This window comes from Trachypithecus francoisi, unplaced genomic scaffold, assembly GCF_009764315.1.
Source record: "Trachypithecus francoisi isolate TF-2019V2 unplaced genomic scaffold, Tfra_2.0 Contig00586, whole genome shotgun sequence".
NCBI classification, from domain to species: domain Eukaryota; kingdom Metazoa; phylum Chordata; class Mammalia; order Primates; family Cercopithecidae; genus Trachypithecus; species Trachypithecus francoisi.
The window spans coordinates 3,235,983-3,258,851 of NW_022680749.1; the positions used below are offsets into that span (position 1 = coordinate 3,235,983).

The 22,869-nt window shown below is 38.5% G+C and overlaps 1 pseudogene; it reads right to left on the minus strand.

Annotated features, from left to right (window-relative positions):
- Positions 1-19,289: 19,289 nt before the first annotated feature.
- Positions 19,290-21,641, minus strand: LOC117085786 (annotated as a pseudogene).
- Positions 21,642-22,869: the final 1,228 nt, after the last annotated feature.

The following is a 22,869-nucleotide window of genomic DNA, read 5'->3' on the forward strand; positions in this document are numbered from 1 at the left end:
TGTGAGAAGGGACATATTTCCCTCAAATTATGCCACTAGAAACAATAGAAAAAATTGTACTTCTGAAATATTATAGTTTATCCAAGCTTCATGTTTTTAGTTAAAACTGAAATGAGTCCTCAAAGAACTAAAAACAGAACTACCATTTGACCCAGCAATTCCATTACTGGGTATATACCCAAAGAAACATAAATCATTCTACCAAAAAGACACATGCACTCCTATGTTTATTGCAGCACTGTTCTCAATAGCAAAGACATGAAATCAAATTAGGTGCTTATCAATGGTGGATTGGATAAAGAAAATGTGGTACTTATACCCCATGGAATACTATGCAGCCATAAAAAAACAAAACCATGTTCTTTGCAGCAACATGGATGCAGCTGGAGGTCATTATCTTAAGCAAATTAACATAGGAACAGAAAACCAAATACCGCATGTTCTCATCTCCAAGTGGAAACTAAATGTTGGGTACTCATGGACATAAAGACGGCCACAGTAGCACTGGAGACCACCAGAGGGAAGAGGAAGAAAGGGGAAAGCGGGGCAGGGGTTGAAAAAGTAACTACTGGGTGCTATGCTAACTACCTGATGGGATCAATTGCACCCATACCTCAGCATCACGCAATATACCTGTGTAACAAACCTGCAAGTGTACCCCCTGAATTTAAAAATAAAAGTTAAAATTAAAAAAAAAAAAGAAAACTAAAATGAGCAATAGGCCAAAGAGAGGACTGCATGATTCCCATAGTTTTTTGTCAGGGAGCTTTAAGGCAACTAAAGCTATGAATTAGGTAGAGCGATTGAACAGCTTTAGTGGGCAAATTAGAAAGGAAAAAAGGTAGAGGAAAGAAGACGGCCATTTTTTTTTTAATCCAAACACATTTCCCATCCTTACAGAGGTAATCCATGGGCAAAGGAAGAATTATCCCCTTCTAAAACCCTCAAATGCTGGCTCACAGTATATAACTTTGAATGTATATATGGGTGTGGGTTTTAAAAATAAACAGACAAAGTATTGTTTCTTTGGGTGTTTAACACAACCCAGCCCCAGTGGCTTGTGCTTATGAGGCATATTTCTTAGGAGCCTGGCTGAGCTTCATCCATGACTATACAGGAGGCCAGGTGCTAAAACATAGATAGGTACAGCATTGGATCTAAAGGCAAGTGGAGGCCGGGCACAGCGATTCACGCCTATAATCCCAGCACTTTGGGAGGCCGAGGTGGGTGGATTCCCTGAGGTCAGGAGTTCGAGCCCAACCTGGCCAACATGGTGAAACCCCATCTCTCCTAAAAATACAAAAACTAGTCCGGCATTGTGGTGCATGCCTGTAGTCTCAGCTACTCGGGAGGTTGAGGCAGGAGAATCGCTGAAACCCAGGAGGCAGAGGTTGCAGTGAGCCGAGATCATGCCACTGCACTCCAGCCGTGGCTGGACTCCTGAGGGAGAATGCATCTCAAAAATAAATAAATAAAATAAAATAAAAATGGCAAGTGGAGAGCGGTAGTCCATGGGCCAGATGCTGAATAGCAATTTGCCTATTTTACCACATCACCTTCTAGGAAGTTGTAATACATCCTGGAGATAAAATACAAATAGGCTACTGGTCTGGCTTTATTCCTGTGATGAACTAAGTGTTTTAGCAGTCACAGAATTGACAATACATACTATGAGATGAGCCAGGAAATCGCAGGTGTGACCATCAAAATTATAAACACTTTCATCTGAAGGCAGTTTTGGAACGTTACCCTCTCTGCCTCATGTAAGCAGTGGGCTCTCATAAAAATATTTCTTGCAGTGAGCTGAGATCCGGCCACTGCACTCCAGCCTGGGCGACAGAGCGAGACTCCGTCTCAAAAAAAAAAAAAAAAAATATTTCTTGCCAGTCATGTAATAATAATAATACTGTCATATAACATGTTTTCTAGCCACTGTTGAGAGCATTCCATGTATTTCCTAGCTTGAATGAGAAAATTATGACCTCTTGAGGTATGTAGTACTATTATCCTCATCCTCATTCTATAGGAGAAATTCAGGTAATTAATGTGCCTATGATTACCCATTTTTCAGCAGTGGTGCTGAAAAATATGCTGGTCTTTAAACCAGGTTTATCTGGCTCTAGAGATCACACACTAACCACTACGTCAGTGCTTCTTAAACATGAACATACGGAATAAATATCTAGAAGGCTTGTTAAAACATATTGCTAAGCCCCACTCTCAGAATGCCTGGTCCAGAATGCCTGGGATGGGGCCTACGAATCTGCATTTTTAACAAGTACCTACTTTCTTCACTAATGATACTATAGCAAGACAAAATTTCCTTATCAATTGGATTAGCAGTTAAAGATGTCCCTCAGTGCTTTACAGCAGAGCTTCTCAAACTTTAACATACAGATCACCTGGGGATCTTGTTAAGATGCAGTTTTTGCTTCAGTAGGTCTGAAGTAAGACCCTAGATTCTGCATCTAAGTACCTCCCAGGTAATGCCCAAGCTGCGATACCAAGGCTTTACACCAGTGGTTCTCAGACTGGTCCCAGAACACCTGGGTACTTGTTATAAATGCAAATGATCAGACCCCATGCCAGACCTGCTGAATCAGAAACTCTAAAGGCAGGGTCCAAATATCTGTGTTTTAATATGCTCACCAAATAATTCTGATGCAGACTAAACTTTGAAAACCACCTACCTTATACCACTGCTTCTCAAACTTGGCTGCACACTGATTCATCTGGGAAGTTCTTAAAAGTGCAGATGCCTGGGTCCCATCTCGAGAGATTCTGGTTTAATTGGTTTCAAGTGCTGCATGATCATCAGGATTTTAAAGCTTCTGGTGATGAATGTATAGCAGTATAAGAACAACTACCTTATAGTGTACTGTAAAGCCTTGCTACTCAAATTATAATCTCTACACTAAAAGTATTGGAACGTGGAAGAACTTTTCAGAAATGAGGAAGTCATTATGTTAAGGGAAATAAGACAGGCATTGAAAGAAAAACATAAGGCCAGGCGTGGTGGCTCATGCCTGTAATCCCAGCACTTTGGGAGTCCAAGGCGGGCAGATCACTTGAGGCCAGGAGTTCCAGACCAGTCTGGTCAACAGTGGTGAAACCCTGTCTCTACTAAAAATACAAAAATTAGCCATATGTGGTGGTGCACGCCTGTAATCCCAGCTACTCAGGAGGCTGAGGCAGGAGAATAGCTTGAACCTGGGTGGTGGAGGTTGCAGTGAGCCAAGATCATGCCATTGCACTCCAGCCTGGGGCACAGGGCAAGACTGTCTCAAAACAAAACAAACAAAAAAGAAAAACATTGCATGTTCTCATTCATACTTGGGAACTAAAATAACAGATCTCATGGAGGTAAAGAGTAGAATAGTGATTGGTAGAGGCTGGGAAGGGAGGTGGGGATGAAGAGAAGTTGCTTAATGTGCACAAAAATACAGTTAGGTAGAAGCAATAAGCTCTAGTATCCAATAGCACAGTAGGGAAATTATAGTTAATAATTTATTACATATTTCAAAATACCTAGAAAAGAATTGGAATGTTTCCAATACAAAGAAAAGATAAATGTTTGAGGTGATGTATATTCCCTTGATTTGATCAGTATACATTGCATATTACACATCTGTGGTCGCCAACTCCCGGGCCATGGACCAGTATGGTTCGTGGCCTGATAGGAACACACAGCACAGCAGGAGGTGAATGGTGGGTGAGCTAGCATTACCACCTGAGCTCTGCCCCCTGCCAGATCAGTGGCAGCATTAGATTCTTATAGGAGCACGAACCCTATTGTGAACTGTGTATGTGAAGGATCTAGGTTGTGTGCATCTTATGAGAATCTAATGCCTGATGATCTGAGGTGGAACAGTTTCATGGCAAAACCAACCTTCACCCCATAAAAAAATTATCTTCCACAAAACTGGTCCCTGGCACCAAAAAGGTTGGGGATGACTGGTATACATGTGTCAAAATATCACATGTACCCCCAAAATATGTACAACTTTTATACATCAATTTTTAAATTTTTTAAAGGAAATGAGAATCTCAAACCACATCCCAGACATACTGAATAAGAATATTCATTCTCACATGATCCTTGTGCATATTAAAATTTGAGAAGCTCTGATCTAAAGAAATGCTAGAATACCAGCACTGTCTAAGAGAATTTTCTGAGATGATGAAAATGTTCCATATCTGTGATATCCAATATGGTAGTTAACTAGTCATATGTGGCTGTTAAACACTTCAAATGTGGCTAGTGCAACTAAAGAATTCATTTTTTTAAAATTTTAAGTAATTTAAATGACCACATATGGCAAGTAGCTACACTATTGGACACTATTATACTCTATTAGCTACAGAGAAAGAACTATTATACCCTATTAGTTATAGAGAAAGAACAATTTCAATGCATAATTAGTGTTGCCAATGTTACATCATTTGGCATCACCTCATTTGTGTAACAATTTGACAGCAGGTAATATTGTATGATAGAAAAATTTTGTATCTGCCATTTTTTTTCTGGATACTTGGTAGCTAGATGTTCCAAAATCCCTAAAACTCTATTAATTTTGTTTTCCATTATCTTTATAGCTTATCTAGCTATATCTTATTTGAGAAAGCTATGGATTCTTTGTTAGTGGGAAATGACTAAATTCAGGATATAGAACAGAAAGGAACAAATTGAATAGAGGTAATATGGGGCAAGACTAAGGAAGCCAGTTCCAAAAAAAATTCAGTGGACAGGGAGATATATAGGAATAAATAAGACTCAGGAGATGTCTTTCTTCACATCTACTTTTAGGTCTAACTGGTGCCGTAGTATAATCACATGAATTAAGAGCTCAGGATGCTGGAAACAAATTGTCCATAGGATCCTATGGTTTCCAGGGTTTTTGAGGTCAAAGAAAGGTTGATGACTTAATAAGAGTGTTGTCCCTCAAATCTGTATTAGTCAGGGTTCTCTGGAGGGGCAGAACTAATAGGATAGATGTGTATATGAAGGGGAGTTTATTATGGAGTATTGGCGCACACGATCACAAGGTGAAGTCCCACAATAGGCTGTCTGCAAGCTGAGATGCAAGGAAGCCAGTCTAAGTTCCAAAACCGCAAAAGTAGGGAAGCAGACAGTGCAGCCTTCAGTCTGTGGCTGAAGACCTGAAAGCCCCTGGCAAATCACTGGTTAAGTCCAAGTGCCGCAAAAGCTGAAGAACTTGGAGTCTAATATTTGAGAGCAGGAAGCATCCAGAACAGAAAAAGATGAAGACCGGAAGACTCAGCAAGTCTGCTCTTCCATCTTCTCCTGCCTACTTTATTCTAGCTGCACTGGCAGCTGGTTAGATGGTGCCCACTAAGATTGAATGTGGGTCTGCCTTTCCCAGTCTACTGACTCAAATGTTAATCTCTTTCTGCAACACCCTCACAGACACACCCAGGAATAATACTTTGCATCCTTCAATCCAGTCAAGTTAACATTCAATGTTAACCATCACACATTCCTTCATCGTACAGTAATAGAATATTTTTAATACTCAAATATCCAGTTGTTTACTACAAAAGAATAAATCATGGCCCATTAGAAAAAGCTCAGTAAATAGTGTTGAAATGTTGATCTTTTACATACTTTTGAACTTAAAAATTCTATAATTTTGCAATAATTCTTTTAAAGCATTGGCCAGTAATTTGGCAACTATGTACAGTTTTTGACCCATATTATGTGGGCAGAAAATAACTTTAAAAAAACTGATAAACAGGAATTTCTGCCAGTCTCTGACGATCTTTAAAATATGGCTATTTTGCTGTATTTGCAGTCAAATTAAAGTAGAAAAACAAAAAAACACTACAAGAACGTTTATTTCATTTGTCATGGGCATGCTTTTCTCCTTGACACTCCCAGGAAAGCAGTGTTCTCTGATCTAAAACAACAAAGTCTTTTTGTAGGACATAAACATTCTTTTCCACAGTATGGCATAAGTCAAAACACGTATCATAACTGTGGAGTGTGCACGGCCTTCCACAGTAAGTCTAGAAACACATGGGAGAGAAACTCAAAACAGAGTGATAGAACGAAAGAGAGAGTCAGGATGGACCTGAAAAGTCCACAAATTGGGACCAGAAAATATAAAGGGGAGTGTGTAGAGGTTTTTGTTTTGTTTTGTTTTTGTTTTTGTTCTTGTTTTTTTTTTTGAGACAGAGTCTAGCTCTGTCACCCAGGCTGGAATGCAGTGGCATGATCTCCGTTCACTGCAACCTCCTCCTCCTGGGTTCAAGACATTCTCCTGCCTCAGCTTCCTGAGTAGCTGGGATTACAGATGTGCGCCACCACACCTGGCTAATTCTTTTGTATATTTAGTAGAAATGGGATTTAAGCATGTTGGACAGGCTGGTCTGGAACTCCTGGCCTCAAGTGATCTGCCTGTCTCAGTCTACAAAGTGCTGGGATTACAGGCATGAGCCACCATGCCCGGTCTCAGAATTTTTTAAGTACACTGATAGATTGATCTGGATTCAAAATTCAGTTCTTCCACATCCTTATTAACTGGCCTTAGATGAGTTCCTGAGCCTGAAAAGGTCAATTTCATTATATGCCAAATGTGGGAAATGGTAGGACCTTCTTCACTGAGCTATTGTAAGGAATAAGTGAGATTGAGCACTTACATTCAGAAAGTACTCAAAAAAAGTGAGCTATTATTTACAAGAGACAGGAAGTAGTGTAGACTGCATGGAAGGTACCTAAACTGAAGGATGACTTAAGTATGAAGGGCAATGAAAGTGAAGGGATAAGGACATAATCAGGAAAGCTTGTTTTTGTTTTTTGGGGGTTTCTTGTGTGTGTATATGAAACCACCTTTGCAAAATTATCACTAACATAGTGAAAGAGATCTAACTTAACTGACTCCATCTTGCTTCTGACCTCTAACCTCTAAGCTGTCCTTGTTCATTCCTGGCATGGCTGAACTAGCTTTGGGAGAAACTTAGTTTAAAGTTTATAGTTTAAACAAAGATGGTAACAGCCCTCTCCCAAAGCAGACCTCCTTCTTGCCTGAAGACTAGCTTGCCTTTGTAGGACTAACATTAACCACAAGATTAGAAATTATGGTTTAGGAGTCATGCAACTGGAGGCTACAAGATTCTTAACTTTCTAAACTGCTCCTTAAGATTAGTGCTTGAGATATTTTGCAGACCCTGTACTTAAGAGATCAGCTGGCACCACTCAGATCAATAAACTGGCTCATCTGATCTTGTGGTCCCCACCCAGGAACTGACTGAGAGCAAGAAGATAGTTCCGACTCCCTGTGATTTCATCTCTAACCAATTGGCACTCCTGGCTCACTGGCTTCCCCCAGCCCACCAAGTTATCCTTAAAAACTCTGCTCTGCGAGTGCTCAGGGAGACTGATTTGAGTGATAATAAAACTCCGGTCTCCTGTACAGCCAGCTCTGCATGAATTACTTTTTCTCTATTGCAATTCCCTTGCCTTGATCAATAGGCTCTGTCTAGGCAACACACAAGGTGAATTTCTTGGGCAGTTTGTTTTATTTTTTCAGTATTCAGACATTAGGTAAACTGTGGAAAGAGTTCTAGACCAAGACAATAAATAAAAGTTTAGATGGCATAAAATAACTTAGAACTACCATGAGGTTTTGGGGGGTGTTTGGAAAACTTGAAAATGTATGGAAAAACTGAATTGGATTTGTATGTAAGCATTTGGCCACTATAACTTCAGTTGGATTCTCAAATTGGTCATAAATTATTTGAAAACATTAAAACCCACTGTTATAAAGTGTTGTAACCTATCTCAGAGTGTCCCTGACTCATTCCAGAAAAATTTGCTAGCAATAACACTAAAGAATGCCTTCCTGATCTGTTCTTCTTCAGGCTATGCCAGGTCGATCAAGAACCCAACTGGGAGCCCGTGGATGGATCACACGGGTCTGTTTCATCATTTCCACACATAAACACAGGGGGGTGCAACTGTAGTGACAATGTACCCAGATCACTGTTGGCAGGTAAATCAGGACATTTACCATTTCAAGTGGCTAAAACTCCATCAAAACTAGGTTAATCCAAAATATTTAATTGGCTCATATCATTGAAAATCTAGGTGTTTGGCCTGGTGCAGTGGCTCATGCCTGTAATCCCAGTACTTTGGGAGGCTGAGGTGGGCAGATCATCAGGTCAAGAGATCAAGACCATCCTGGCCAAAGTGGTGAAACTCTGTCTCTACTACAAATATAAGAATTAGACAGGTGTGGTGGTGCACACCTGCAGTCCCAGCTACTTGGGAGGCTGAGGCAGGAGAATCACTTGAACCCAGGAGGCAGAGGTTGCAGTGAGCCGAGATTGCACCACTGTACTCCAACCTGGGTGACAGAGTGAGATTCAATTTCAGAAAAAAAAAAAAAAAAAAGAAAGAAAATCTAGGTGTCAAGCTAACTTTAGACGTCCAAGGGTTTAAAGGACGACCAGTCATATTGTGACTTGAGGGATATTCAAGTCTTCATCTCACTTGCTTTGATTTCAGCCACATTTTCTTCTGTTTGGAATTCTTTCTTAGGTTTCAGCAGCTCCACACTTACATGCTCAGAGTTCTAAGTCTAACAGAATTAAAGAATGTCTCTTTCCCCAGAAGAATGTTTTTTTTTTTTTTTTTTGAAATCACAGAAGACAGTTCCACTAGAAAGCAAGCCCCATGTGTACAGGGGCTTTTTCTTTCCGTTTTTACTGCTATATCCCCAGAACTTATGGTACCTTGCTCAAGGTTGATTGAATGTATGACTAAGCTCAGATTGAGTTAGTTAGGTCATTTTTCTTCCCTGAACCAGTCACTGAGGCCAGGGGGATGAAAATACTAAGTGAGTCACATGACAACCCCGATTGGACCACCCCAAGTCTCACAGACTAAGAGCTAGCACAGACTGTTGTGCTAGTGTCAGAATAGGGAGATATGGATGCTGGAAGGCCAGAGAAGAACAGAGATTCATCTGCACAAGTTTTACATTTCTCAAGATGATACCAGATGATCAGAATCATTCCTTACAATTATTTTCTGAATTACAAAAATGCAAACACTTCTAAGGAAAAATGAAAGAACATTAATGGATGGAAAATTAAGACTTTATCCTGATACAATTACATAGGGGATTTAGATTGACAAAATGTAATTTTCTAAGTAGTAAATTGGCAGGATGCCTGATTTGTAGAGATCTTATCATGAGGATACTTATTTGTTACTGATTTAGAAAAAGGGAGCTTATCTGTAACATGAGTCCTCCACTTATACAATGGTCTTCCATTTATCAGAACTGAAGTAGCTAGAAAGTGGGAATCACCAGAATGAACTCTACACAGAGTATGAGGAGTCATCATCATAAATACACACCTGAGTCTTCAAAAGGGTCTGAGTCTGCTCTGAGTCAGCTGACAACAGATTACATTATATTCCAATTTTCTTCAAATTGTTTGGCCAGTGAATGCTGTAAAGATAGAAACAAATTCAATCAAACACTTTTTCATCAACTCCTCTCTTCACTGTGCATCATTTTATTTAATATCACATTTTGGAGAAACATTTTGTTATATATAATTTATAGACATAATGATGTATTTATACATATCTATGCATTTTATACATATATTTATACAATAAGAAATAAGTAAAATTATAATTTATTATTTGTATTTCTTATATTTTATCATTTTATGTCATCTATTATTCTATGTAGATTATAAATCATTTGAAGTTTAGGACCAGTCATTAAATTATGCCAAAGCACTTCAATATTATTCAAAGATCATATTACATACTTAACACATTCTAAATTGAACACATAAAATGTGAGTCCTCATATTTTTACCACTAAAAACTGTTTTATAATACACTTACTATGAACAAATGTTTGAAAGATGTGGTTTCAAGCCAAATGAACTATTTATTATATAATTTGTTTTCCCATTTTTAATTAAAAATATTAATATTTCATGAAACATTTTTTTGCACCACCCCAACTCATATGTTTACCAGTCCCCTACACCTATACCAATCAGTGAAAGAAGAAAAGACTTCCTCTTTGCTTAGGTGTACAATTTCTTTCAGGTGTTTGAAATACCAAGTGATCAACCTCTTGACCACCATTGGGAACCTATGATCGGAAACTGCTGATAGAGTAGGGGCTTCTCCTAGAAAAGGAATACATATCTGCTGAATCAGACTAATAGCTGGTCTAGTGTTCTTAGTCAAATGCACTTTTTGGTGCTGATCCAAAGCTATGAAGTGCAAGAAGCATTCATATAACATGTATTTATTGTTTACAATGTACTAGGTTCTGTTCTTGACCCTAGAGAGCCAGAAACAAAACACAAATAATCCTTGATCTTGCGAAGCCTACATTCAAGTGGGAGAAACAGAAAAGTAATGTGATCAGTTAATACAAATATATATTAGATGGTGATAAGTTGTAATTGTAAACATATTGTCTATTTTTTACATGAAAAAATAGTTTGTATTTACACGGGGAATGTTAACTAGGCTAATATTTAAACAAAAGAGTATATTTAAAACAAACATTTATTCTAGCCTATAAAATGTAGCATTAGTTGTCCAAGGGAAGGCTACACTGAAGCTATTACATTTGGATAAAGACTACAAAATGTGAGACAATTAGATTTGAGGAAGAACAACCAGGACAAAGATGCTGAAGCAGAAGGTGCCACACACATTTAAGGATCAAGCAAGAGGGCTAATGCCGTCCAATGGGTTGCTCAGGTTCCAAGCTGAAGTTTAAGATGGCACTTTTTTTTTTTTTTTGAAATGGAGTTTTGCTCTTGATGCCCAGGCTGGAGTGCAATGGCACGATCTCAGCTCACCGCAACTTCTGCTTCCTAGATTCAAGTGATTCTCCTGCCTCAACCTCCCGAGTAGATGAGACTACAGGTATGCACCACCACACTGGCTAATTTTGTACTTTTAATAGAGACAAAGTTTCTCCACGTTGGTCAGGCTGGTTTTGAACTCCTGACCTCAGGTGATCTGCCCACCTTGGCCTCCCAAAGTACTGAGATTACAGACATGAGCCACCACGCCCAACCAACATGAATCTTAAAATCACATTTTGTGACTTTTTCCCCTGCCATATAACTGCCCAACGTGTTCATCTTGCCCTCTGTCCAAATAGAGCCCGTTTATCAAGACAGGGGGATTATAATGGAGAAGGAGTTTAATACATATAGAGCCAGCTAAATGGAAGACGGAGTTTTTTATTACTCAAATTAGCCTCCCCCAAAATTTAGAGGCTAAGATATTTTAAAGATAGCTTTTGGCAGGCAGTGGGCTAGGGAATGGTTGCAGCTAATTGGTTGGAGACACAATCCTAGGAATGTGGAAAATGGTCCTTGTGCACTGAGTCCACTTCTGCATGGGAGCCACAGGGCCAGTTGTCGTGAGTCACGGATCTGGGTGCAGTCAACTCATTATCAGAAATGCAAAAGTCTGAAAAGATACCTCAAAAGGCCAAGCTAAGGTTCTACAATAGTGATGTCATTTACAGGAGTAATTGAGGAAGTTACAAATCTTGTGGCCTCCAGAACAATCGCTGGTGATTGTTTATACCTGTATTTTAACAGAATTCAGGCCTTTTATTAGTTTTATAAAAGTGGCTTAATTTTGGGAAGGACTATTATCATTGAAACCATAAATCGGCCGGGCGCGGTGGCTCAAGCCTGTAATCCCAGCACTTTGGGAGGCCGAGACGGGCGGATCACGAGGTCAGGAGATCGAGACCATCCTGGCTAACACGGTGAAACCCCGTCTCTACTAAAAAATACAGAAAAACTAGCCGGGCGAGGTGGCGGGCGCCTGTAGTCCCAGCTACTCGGGAGGCTGAGGCAGGAGAATGGCGTAAACCCGGGAGGCGGAGCTTGCAGTGAGCTGAGATCCGGCCACTGCACTCCTGCCTGGGCGACAGAGCGAAACTCCGTCTCAAAAAAAAAAAAAAAAAAAAAAAGAAACCATAAATCACTCCCAGAGTTAGCTTGGCCCACACCCAGGAATCACAAAAGGCAGTTTGGAGGTTAAAGGCAAGATGAAATTGGTTAGCTCACTCTTTCACCATCATAATTTTCTCACTATAATAATTTTTGCAAAGGCAGCTTCAACCAGTCATCACTGAGTTCTACATTGGTCATGGAGGCCAACTAAAATTCAGGACAGTGGAAAACCAGTAAAAATCTTTGCAGAGCCTCTGGGTTATTTAGATCACGACAGCAAGAAGAATCTTGAAACCTCAGCACTATCATAATGCAAAAGAAAAAATAGACAATTCTTTTTGAGAAAGGGATTATGGAATAATATTGCCTTTGATCCTTATGAATTATAACTACAAAGCAGCATGATTTTTAATCATTCACATCAGCTATAAAATTATTTAATTTAACTAGAGAGCATGAGATAAATCTTGCAAAAAAGAAAAAAAAAGAGTTTAAATGGTATGGGTAAATGTGTATCTACAAGAATGTTGATTTCAAAATTGCAATATCAAGAAAATCAATGTCTTTATGAAAAGGAAATAAGCAAGAAAAAGGTATGGTCGCCAAAACATCATGTAAAATGCAAATATTAACTTAGTATTCTTTCCATGCCTTACAAAACAATGTGACTTTTCAAACAACAATAACATGTGGAAATAGGGACATTCCGAGTTTGAAACTTAGCATTTCACCTAGTGTTTCTTCTTGAGGTTTTATCTGAACTTAAGAAATAAAAAATTAAATTAAAGTAAAATTATAAAACAATTAAAAATAGATCTGCTTACCTATGAGAGATAGATGGATAAAATATATCTGCTTACCTATGAGAGATAGATAAACAGATTTTTATATACATATATTTATTTATATAATAAATATTTTCATCTGCTTGTGAAATAGGGAAAATAGTCCTTTCTTTTTAGTATATTAATATGGTTTGTTTACCTGTTGTTTATCTTATTTTTAGGAATTTGCAAAGTAAACATCGGTGGAGATATGTAAAATTTTCTGTGCTGCCTATAACAGTCAAAAAACCTGACTCTGAAGAGATAAAATATGGTATATATGGGATGGAATCATCAAGCCAAGATAGCAGGCAGCCCTCAGGATTCCCTAACAAAACAGGTCCTGGAGTATAAAATTCTAGTGACACAGCTCAAAAATAGTTGGCCTTTACAGGAAGGCATAAATGAAAGGAATGTTTCAAGGGAGGGAAGGTCTCTGAACTGGAATCTTTCAAAGGTAATTTCAGCCAATATTATTCCTTTTTTTTTTTAACCAAGACTATTCTGCTCAAATTTCATAGTGCATTTATATAGACATTTGAAAAATCATTGGAAGTCTCTATTCATAAAAAAGCTCACAAATTTTACCATCTTAATATCAATGCCTTTATTGTGAAATGGCCCCACCCTCTAACAAAGAACCTTTTATTACAAATATGTTCTTCATTCAGGGAACAGGCAAGACCCTTACAGACATGCCCTTTGGGTTTGGAAAGAGAAGAAACCAACAGATAGAGGAAAAACAATGAACAGACAATATAATTTTATCATAAGACAAAGCCCAAAGGGAATTTAAATATTTAAACAAATATGCAGGCATTCCCCACTTTTAGGAGCCAAGTATATTTTGGCAGAAGGGAATTTCCATATTGTTTAAAACATGTGACAGTTGTTATAATTCTCTTTTAATTAAGATTGCTAATGAGCATTTTTTTTTCTTTTTTTTCTTTGTTGGCATTATTCACACCCAAATAACCAGACATCTCTCGTAGGTAAGCAGATCTATTTTTAATTGTTTTATAATTTCACTTTAATTTAATTTTTTATTTCTTAAGTTCAGATGAAACCTCAAGAAGAAACACTAGGTGAAATGCTAAGTTTCAAACTCGGAATGTCCCTATTTCCACATGTTATTGTCGTTTGAAAAGTCACATTGTTTTGTAAGGCATGGAAAGAATACTAAGTTAATGTTACTTTCTGAATACCCCCAGAAAAAAAGCAAAGAAACAGAAGGGGTGAAAATGCAGATATTACTTTGTTAATGTAAGTATATTATAGGGAAAATAATATGCCTCAATGGAAAACGATCTATTTTTTATGAGAGCTATTTTAGAACCTGTAAGTTGTAGAAAACATTCACGTTAGTGAACAAATTTTTAACCTTTGTGAAATTTTCACATGTATTTACCAAATACTACTCATATTTTCAAGACCAAAAAGCACTATTTCTACCTAGTCATCCAAACTCCAAAACTACCTGGACTACACCTAACATGCCACTAAAGGAAAAGGTTAAGTGATAATTGCTTGAGCCCAGGAAAAATGCAATTCAGATTGAAAGAGATAGTGATTCCATCACTCAACTGTACTAATAATTTTTATCAGTCTAAGAAATGACATCATCTACTAAAACTCCTTTTGCATGGAAAAAGTGGGATAATGTGGATAGGGGCTGTATATTCAGTTCCACAAGAGTGGGCTCTTTATTTTTATTTTATTTGAAGTGAATTTACAGAGTGTTATGCCCACTCATACATAAATTCAAGTAGCAAAATATCTGAGAAATTTTCCCACCATTAATCTAATATTATTATCCTACAGATTCTCTGAAAGCTATTTTTTTTTTTTTTTTTTTTGAGGCAGAGTCTCGCTCTGTCGCCCAGGCTGGAGTGCAGTGGCGCGATCTCGGCTCACTGCAAGCTCCGCCTCCCGGGTTCACGCCATTCTCCTGCCTCAGCCTCCTGAGTAGCTGGGACTACAGGCGCCTGCCACCGCGCCCGGCTAATTTTTTGTATTTTTGGTAGAGACGGGGTTTCACCATGGTCTCGATCTCCTGACCTTGTGATCCGCCCGCCTCGGCCTCCCAAAGTGCTGGGATTACAGGCTTGAGCCACCGCGCCCGGCCTGAAAGCTATTTTTTAAACTTATTTATCCAGTAAACTGAATGTCAGAAACAAACCCTTGCCAAAAAAGTACGGTGACTGCTAACAGATATAGTCAATGTTCAGCAAAGGTAAAGATAAAGGTCATTTTGGAGTATGTTAAAGTACACTCTACCTAGGCTTGTCTGAGCACAGAATCTCACTTGAAGTACAAAATATTACAACATGAAGGGAAAATCGATTGCCTGTAGAAAATATGACTGTGAAGAGGGTTTTTAGTTAACTCACTAAAAACAAAGATGGAATCAAAATGCATTAAATATTATACAATTTGCGTAGCAAAATCAAATCATGTGAAAACATGGGAGCAAAACATGTATTACATATAAGTTAAAACATGGAATTCTTACGGACCAAAACTAATTTCATGAATCAGATTTACTTGCTAATATTTTAATTTCCTGAAACGAGTATCACCATCCAATTTTTGCCATCACTGTATTAGATATTATGGAGCATTCAATCTTTAAAAAATTATTACACATTAGCTCATGAATTTTCTGTAAGTTGTATGGCACATAAAAGTTAGTGATGTGGGCCAATCGTGGTGGTTCACGTCTCTAATCCCAACACCTTGGGAGGCCAAGGCAGGTGGATCACCTGAGGTCAGGAGTTCGAGAGCAGCCTGGCCAATATGGTGAAACCTGTCTCTACTAAAAATACAAAAATTAGCTGGGCGTGGTGGCATGCACTTGTAGTCCCAGCTACTCAGGAGGCTGAGACAGGAGAATTGCTTGAACCTGGGAGGCAGAGGTTGCAGTAAGCCGAGATCAGGTCACTGCACTCCAGTCTGGGTGACAGTGAGACCCTGTCTCCAAAAAAAAAAAAAAAAAAAAAATTAGTGATGTGCAGAGCAGTTAAATTTTTGTGTATTATAATACAAGAATATAAAGCAGAAATTGCAAACCAAGCATTAAAAGACCAGGCAAGGGGGAAGTAGATTAATAATCATGATAAATACATATAATTTTATCTCTCAATTTTAAAAATAAAAAGAAATCTAAGCAAGAGAAAAAAAGCAGATTGGGTATGACGCTATAGGTAGTGATGGAGTCTGTAAATAGACTCTACAACCTAAAGGCGATCAGAAGCCATTGATTTCAGCTGGTTTTCACCACGTAGGGATGTAGAACTAGTGTTGCTTGACTAGATTTTTCAAGAGAAGTTTGCATCCCAAGTTTTATGTAAAATCTCCAAATTTTAATAACTGATTCGAAAAGCGATTTTGAACCTTTCTAGATGAAATCTGTCCAGATTTGGCCACGAGGCTACTAGTTTATAATCTCTGGGTAAGAAATCAGAGAGAGTTCAAACAAAGCACAAAAAAATAGCATGGTGGATAGATGGAGGAATTGAGTGAATTGAGAGATTCAAGGTCAGTATGACACTAAATTTTATTATATATAGGATCAAATTTTCAGACTTCAGAATCCTTTTCTATATTGTTTCTCACTGTTTTTCCAGCAACTAGCCAGAGTGTCTGGAAATGATGGTTTATATACATTTAATTAACTAGTTAATCAATTAATTGGTTTTTTGGGTTAAATAATTTCTTCTTGCTCTTACAGACCTCAAAACAATTTGAGTGATATAAAATACCTTCTATGAGGAAATATTATAGAAATTAGTATTCATTTAAAATAAAGAAGGAAAGTCAAAGGGTAACTTGGGTCATTAAATATTTTCTAAAAGATGATAGGAGGAGATGAGCTCATTTATATGTGTGCATGTGCGTGTGTGTGTGTGTGAGAGAGCGAGAGACAGAGAGAGAGAGCCTTAAAATAGAGGAATGGAGCTTACATTGCAATTAGAATATTTGATTAGTAAGACAAAAGATTTTCTGGCTCAGAAGAGTAAGTCTGCTAAGGAGATGGTTAAAGTTGGTGACCTGTAAAATAATATCAACAAACACCATTTTTCTTTTTTTTTTTTTGTCATTTAGCCAGTGACCAAACCAATATGGCCTTATTGTTCTTTGGGACTCTATAGTGATTTTCAAACAATACTCCATTTCTAAACTATTTAGCTCAAATAATATCCATTAAAAAGTCATAGAACTATGGTGGCTGCAGGGTGACAAACGTGTCAAGAGAGGAAACATGAAGGCACAGAGCTCACCAAAAAGGTGAAGAAGTGACCAGCAGATTAAGGCAGTTGGCTACAGATAGGGATTAAACAAAGAAACCACCATATAGAGAAACCAGCTTTCTTGCTTTCTGAAAAAGGGTTTATAAAATTGAAGGGGGGAAGCCTAGAAAGTATCCTGAGGTTTTGCCTTGGAAATGAAGGTATGCATGTGAATGCATGATTTTTAAAATATATATGACATATAAATAGACAAGAACATGTGCATTTATGTGTGTGTATGTACATGTGTACATACGTGCATTTATAGATTGCTCTATCCATTAAGAAGTTTAAATGCCAGGACAACTCAGGAGAAACAAGTCCGCCTTTTGCCCAGATCTTGATTTCTAAATACCTTAGTGAAATGACTGGTCCCAAAGTTGAAGTAGGGAAAATACAAAATGAGTCAGGAACATCTTGTGCCAGAAATTTGTTAAATGAGCAAAGAATTAAATGTCAAAAGGATCCAGGAATTAGCCTGCAGGAGATTCCAGTGACCATATCTGAGACTATTTGAATATCAAAATAAATAATGATGATAATGTATTACCACACATCAAAAAATTGATTCAGGAGTTCATATTTATACACATAAATTAAAAAACATATAGGGGAGAAAAATCTTTCTTATGGTAGAATGCCATGTAATTAATGGAGAAGAAATGGTAGAAATAGAAAATCATCATTTTACACCCATCATTGTTGTGGCTATTTCAGGCAGGTATCATCAATGGATGCTAAGGCCGGTGGGCAGATTTTGATGTGACACTAGACACTACTGTAATTTCAGAGTATCTCCCTACAAAATACTTATAAATTATGAAGGAATTGGATGGTACATTTTTGGTGAAAAAATGAGGTTAACATCACTTATTAACCTTGACGTGTGAAGGTTGGAAGTGTTAGCATCGTGTACCTCCTCATGTGATCCTCTAAGAAGAGCACAAATTGTTCCTGAGGTGTTCCTTCCAAGAAAGGACAGCCCAAGTCCAGTGATAAAGAAATATTCGATGGACCACACTGAAGACACCCTAAAGAATGAAAGACCTGTACTCTTTTAAAATCGTCAGGGTGATGAAAAACAAAGAAAGATAGGCATGGTTTCAGATGGAATGTCACCAAAGGGATGTGACAAGTGCATTGTGTATTCCTGAACTGAATCATGGGCCAAAGCAGAAAAGAAACATTGTGGGTAAAGTTGGCAAAATTTGAATGAGGCCTATAAATTGGATAGTGGTATTGTACCAATGTTGATATCTTGTCCTATGTTGGAGCGTATCCTTGATTTGATGAAATGCATACTGAAATTTTTAGATGTTCTGGGGCATCACATTTACAATTTGCTCTCAGAATGTTTGTAACTTTTAAGTATGAAGTTACTTAAATGTAGATTACAAAAAAACTAGAAGGCACTTTGAAATCCTTGTTTGACAAGCTCACTAGCTTCTCTTTCTCTGGCAATTTCTTGTAACTGTCCCGTATAGACTTTTAACATACTTAAAATTCCTGTTAATCAAAGGTCAAGTGAGAGCTTCACTATAATATTTTATAAAATGTATTCCTTCTTCCCACACCTCTTCAAAATATATTTCTTCAAAGAATTCATTAGTACCCAACGAGTAGAGATCCACAGTGATAATAAATGCTATGTCTAAGATGACTTAACTAAAATAATTCCAGAGTGCCACCAGCAGAGATCATGCAGAAGGAAACGTGTCATTTTCAATGTTCTCTTCTGGAAGAACAGATAGGTCCTCAAAGCATGAGAGTTCAAACAGGGGTCATTTAAGCAGGTAGATTATCAATAGCTAATGCATTCAATGGAGTCCTATAGGCAAAGATATTTAGTGAGTAAGTGGCCTACATACACCTTATTGGTTTACTTCCAAATATCAAATATAAGAAACCCTATTTTTTGGGGGAGGCCAAGGAGGGTGGATCACAAGGCCAGGACATCAAGACCATCCTGGCTAACACGGTGAAACCCTGTCCCCACTAAAAATACAAAAAAATTAGCCAAAAAATTAGCCAGGAGTAGTGGCTGGCCTCTGTAGTCCCAGCTACTCAGAAGGCAGAGGCAGGAGAATAGTGGGAACCTGGGAGGCAGAGCTTGCAGTGAGCCGAGATCGCGCCACCTGCACTCCGTCTCAAAAAAAAAAAAGAAAGAAAGTCTATTTTTAAAAGTCTCTTAGATATTTTCCATGGTTTCCGAGGGAAGCTCTGACTTACTCGTATTGAGTTTAATATATGTGTCCACCATTAAATCCAGGTCATGTTTTATATCAAAATTTATGTTAAGCAAAGCCAAGTTACTTGACCTTTGGTCTGTCAAAGTGTACTTCAAATATGCATTTAAGACGCTTTCGTCCATTTTCATACCACTCATTCTCAACCTCATCACAGGACGAATACACAAGACCTTCAGCAATGCATATACATTAGGAAAAAACTTGATGTCAGGCAGATGGAGGGCTTCATAGATGGTGGATGGAAGCTCTATATCTTTCCTCCTGTGTTTCCATTTGATTCTCCAACAATGAAGCTTGACTGAGAGCGTGTCGGGATTGGGTAAGCCACTTCTACAACATGTCAGCATGATGTTCCTCCTAGGTATTGAATTTGAGTTGTCCCATGACTGTGGGTACCAGAGATAAGCATTTAAGAGCTTTGAGGTGCTGTTCTGAGAATACATCTTTAAGTTTCCCACTGTTGGGACACTTAGGGTTTCTCTATAGTAAATCTCAGAGGTTAACTGGGATTCCAAGTTACCCTGGTGAGCTCTGCGGAATTTCCCAGGGAGTTTCATTTGAAGATCATTTGGTTGCCAAATCTGTGGCTTCCTCAAACCGAAATTCATGATAAACTTCAATATTTTCCATCACTCCATTGAGTGAACACAGTACTGCAGTCAAGCTACCGGCTGCAAATAAGACATTAGAGGTTTGACCCTGGAGATTTTTCCCAAAGGCTCTTGTAAAAGGACATTTTTAAGAGCAAGAGTAGTAACAATGAAATCAAAATCTGTTACTGCACTGCGAAGTACAAATGCGCGGCCAGCTATACAGTTATTCCATCTAATATTTGTGTCACTATTTATACTCTCTAAACATAAAACAAGTGCTTGCTGGAGTTCCACTAAAATTTCAAAAGCATCATGCCTGCCTGTTCATGGAGAATGCAGATTTCCTTCACTTCTTTACCCCTTTCTTTACTGTTCTGAAAAAGGACAGAAATTATATTGTCAAGTTCTAAAAGCAGTCGTGGCGATCGATGGAAAAAAGAACAAACTCCCTCAATTGTTCTTAAAGCAACAGATACTCCCATAACAGGTACTGATTTTGCCAACCACATATTTATGACACAGGAAGAGTAGAGCATGTAAATAGCTTGGGGATATTTCTCTGAAAGTCTAGAAGCAACAGCTTTCATTTTGGAAGAAAATCCACTAGACACAATGTAAGCCTGGCCACGACAATACTCCTTATGTAATCCCCACTTCTCAGTTATCATAGTGTGAAATTTCACAGCCAAAATTTCTGCATCAGCTTCGTAAGGCAGGAAGCCTACAAATTCTTCTCTTAGGTTATGAGATTCATCAACAAACCTCACCAACACAGGTAGGTAGGTGCTCTTCCCTTGTTATGTCCACTACATCATCAGTGATAATGGAAAAGAAGTGTGAGTCTCTCACTTCCCTGAGAGTTTCTTCTCGAATACCGTTCTCATAGATCTCTAGCATCTGTTTCTACTGTGTTTCTGAACAAAACAACGTGTTAACTGCTGTTGTCTCAAACCATTTTCTCAGAAACTCTTCACAAGAATTTATCTGACACTCCGGCAGTGCTTGAAAGTTATCTGGAGTAAAAAGATCTTCTGGGATTTCATCAGCCTCATATCCATCCAGAGGTATGTTTTGCTTTCCCATCAGAATCAAGATTTCAAACAGAGATTTTAGTTATTCTCTGTTTTCCTTCTCTTCAAGGGTTAGAGGTAAAATATCCTCATCTTATCCTTCACCCCCTTCTTCACTGGGGTTCTGAGCGTTGCTATTGTTGATTTCTTTATGTTTTTGTTCGTGTTCAGAAGTTTTATCGATTTTTTTTCTGTTTCAGTGTCCTGATTTCTTCTTCACTCAGTTATTTTATTTGTTTTCTGTGTCTACTCTGTGTGTTGTTCAAATGACTGGTAAGATCAAATATAGTTGGTATTTCATTATCTGGAAGAACTGTCCTCTAAGGACTCTCCCAATGACTTCACAAGTATCTGCTTCAATTAATTTTGAGAAATAAACCAATTATTTAGTTTTCTGATGCCTCTGCAAAATGTATATAGTTCTACAGATCCTAGAGGTCTCAAAATGTTTGGCACATAATTGATAATGTTTATTTAGCTGATCAGGTGTTTTATCTTCTAAATCTGCTCTCCTTCAATTCTTCACCCACTTCCGGCATCTGGCCGGGCCCCGCGGGAACGTGAAGAAGGCCAGGTCGGACTGCGTGCTCTTCTGCGTGCGGTTAGGGGCAGCGCAGAAGTTCCGCATCCTCGCCCGCCGGCAGGCCCAGACCCATCCCCTTCTACTTAGGGCAGCCGCCCACCGATCCGTGCCAGGGAGGGGAGCCAGGCCGGCTGGCCGGCTGGCAGGGCTGGCACGCAGGGGTGACAAATTCTTATAATTTGACTTTCCATTTTTAGTTTTAATTATGTTATGCCACTTATAATAGAAAATATTCTAGGCCGGGCGCGGTGGCTCAAGCCTGTAATCCCAGCACTTTGGGAGGCCGAGACGGGCGAATCACGAGGTCAGGAGATCGAGACCATCCTGGCTAACACAGTGAAACGCCGTCTCTACTAAAAATACAAAAAACTAGCCGGGCGAGGTGGCGGGCGCCTGTAGTCCCAGCTACTCGGGAGGCTGAGGCAGGAGAATGGCGTAAACCCGGGAGGCGGAGCTTGCAGTGAGCTGAGATCCGGCCACTGCACTCCAGCCTGGGCGACAGAGCGAGACTCCGTCTCAACAACAAAAAAAAAAATAGAAAATATTCTGACTGCTCATGCCCAAAATATCTCAATTAAGTGCAAGGCAGAAACATTGGGTTAACTTCAACGTTTGTGAAAGTTTTCCCCAGCAAACTAAAATCTCCCATAGATACAGAATGCTCAGTCAGGACCACCTAAATACAGCTCTCAAAGGAAAAACTGTAGGCACAAATATTTCTAAAGTAGATGATAAACACATGGATCTACCAAGGACATTTTCATGATGCTGTAACTTTAAGCTTCTTCATGTGTTGAGAAAGTATCTTTTTAAAATAACTCTGGAACTGTTTTACATTGAAAATGAGCGTGTTTCTGTGCAGCATTTGTGGAATGCTGGCCACCAAAGAGACATTTACAGCAATTGCAAATTTGCTTTTGAATGGATCCCCCATGACCCCAAAACATTTTTATCCCTTGCTAGTTATCTATTTTCTTTCTTAAATAATCCTGCCTTTTTGTAACCCTTTACTCCTGTTGCATAGTTTTTCACCAAATGTACAGTTAACTTTAAATCCATTTTAAAAGGCAAAGAGAAGATACCAGTAACTCTTACTTTGAACCTATATGTGTTTTTCTCCTGTCTATTTATGTTCAGTTTGTCAGACTTTCCTCAAAACTGATAGTTATTCTATTTAATTCAATTTAGCCAAATATCATGGGCTATAAAGTCAAGATTATACCAGAGGGGGCAATTGTCATAATTTAAGGTTTTGAGGCCACTAATGTCATGC